Genomic DNA, 2,210 nt, shown 5'->3' with positions numbered 1-2,210 from the left:
CCATTCATCTGTTGAGGGACATCTAGGCTCTTTCCATAGTTTGGCTATTGTGGACAGTTTTGCTATTAACATTGGGGTGCATGTGCACCTTCGGATCACTACATTTGTATCTTTGGGGTAAATACCCAGTAGTGCAATTGCTGGGTTGTAGGGTAGCTGTATTTTCAACTTTTTGAGGAACTTCCATACTGTTTTCCAGAGGGGCTGCACCAGCTTGCATTCCCAACAACAGTGTAGGAGGGTTTCCCTTTCACAGCATCCTCACCAACATCTGTTGTTTCCTGAGTGGTTAATTTTAGCCATTCTGACTGGTGTGAGGTGGTATTTCATTGAGGTTTTGATTTGGATTTCCCTGATGCCAAGGGATGGTGAGAACTTTTTCATGTGTCTGTTGGCCATTTGGATGTCTTCTTTGCAGAAATGTCTGTTCATGTCTTCTGCCCATTTCCTGATTGGATTATTTGTTCTTTGATGTTGAGTTTGATAAGTTCTTTATAGATTTTGGATACTAGCCCTTTATCTGATATGCCATTTGCAAATATCTTCTCCCATTCTGTCAGTTGTCTTTTGATTTTGTCGACTGTTTCCTTTGCTGGGCAAAAGCTTCTTTTCTTGATGAAGTCCCAATAGTTCATTTTTGCCCTTGCTTCCCTTGCCTTTGGCGATGTTTCTAGGAATAAGTTGCTGCAGCTGAAGTCGAAGAGGTTGCTGCCTGTGTTCTCAAGGATTTTGATGGATTCCTGTTTCTCATTTAGGTCTTTCATCCATTTTGAGTTTATTTTTGTGTGTGGTGTAAGGAAATGGTCCAGTTTCATTCTTCTGCATGTGGCTGTCCAATTTTCCCAACACCATCTGTTGAAGAGACTGTCTTTTTTCCATTGGACATTCCTTCCTGCTTTGTCGAAGATTAGTTGACCATAAAGTTGAGGGTCCATTTCTGGGCTCTCTATTCTGTTCCACTGATCTATGTGTCTGTTTTTGTGCCAGTACCATAAGGTTTTGATGATTACAGCTTTGTAATAGAGCTTGAAGTCCAGAATTGTGATGTCACCAGCTTTGTTTTTCTTTTTCTTTTTTTATTTTTTTAAAGATTTTATTTATTTGACAGAGAGAGATACAGTGAGAGAAGGAACACAAGCAGGGGGAGTGGGAGAGGGAGAAGTAGGCTTCCTGCTGAGCAGGGAGCCCGATGCAGGGCTCAATCCCAGAACCCTGGGATCATGACCTGAGCCAAAGACAGACACTTAACGACTGAGCCACCCAGGCACCCCATGCTTTTCTTTTTCAACATTCCTCTGGCTATTCGGGGTCTTTTCTGGTTCCATACAAATTTTAGGATTATTTGTTCCATTTTTTTGAAAAAAAGTCGATGGTATTTTGATAAGGATTGAATTAAATGTGTAGATTTTTTAGGTAGCATAAACATTTTCACAAGATTTGTTCTTCCAATCCACGAACATGGAAAGTTTTTCCATTTCTTTGTGTCTTCCTCAATTTACTTCATGTGTATTCTCTAGTTTCCTGAGTTTTCTTTGGTTAGATTTATTCCTAGGTAGCTTATGGTTTTGGGTGCAATTGTAAATGGGATCAACTCCTTAATTTCTCTTTCTTTTGTCTTATTGTTGGTGTATAGAAATGCAACTGATTTCTGAGCATTGATTTTATATCATGCCACTTTACTGAATTCCTGTACGAGTTCTAGCAGTTTTGGGGTGGAGTCTTTTGGGCTTTCCACATAAAGTATCATATCATCTGCAAAGAGTGAGAGTTTGACTTCTTCTTTGCTGATTCAGAAGACTTTTATTTCTTTTTGTTGTCTGATTGCTGAGGCTAGGATTTCTAGCACTATGTGGAACAGCAGTGGTGATAGTGGACATCCCTGCCATGTTCCTGACCTTAGGGGAAAAGCTCTCAGTTTTTCGCCATTGAGTATGATATTCCCTGTGGGTTTTTCATAGATGGCATTTATGATATTGAGGTATGTTCCCTCTATCCCTACACTGTGAAGAGTTTTAGTCAAGAAAGGATGCTGTACTTTGTCAAATGCTTTCTCTGCATATGTTGGAAAGATGATATGGTTCTTGTTCTTTCTTTTATAATGTATTATATCACATTGATTGATTTGTGGATATTGAATCAACCTTGCAGCCCAGGACAAAATCCCACTTGGTTGTGGTGAATAATCCTTTTAATGTACTCTTGGATACTAT

The sequence above is a fragment of the Callorhinus ursinus genome, unplaced genomic scaffold (genome assembly GCF_003265705.2).
Source record: "Callorhinus ursinus isolate GAN/ISIS: 27379988/994484 unplaced genomic scaffold, GSC_fseal_2.0 scaffold4, whole genome shotgun sequence".
Classification (NCBI taxonomy): Eukaryota; Metazoa; Chordata; class Mammalia; order Carnivora; family Otariidae; genus Callorhinus; species Callorhinus ursinus.
The sequence above is the reverse complement of the archived record's forward strand: the minus strand, read 5'-3'. Positions refer to the sequence as shown.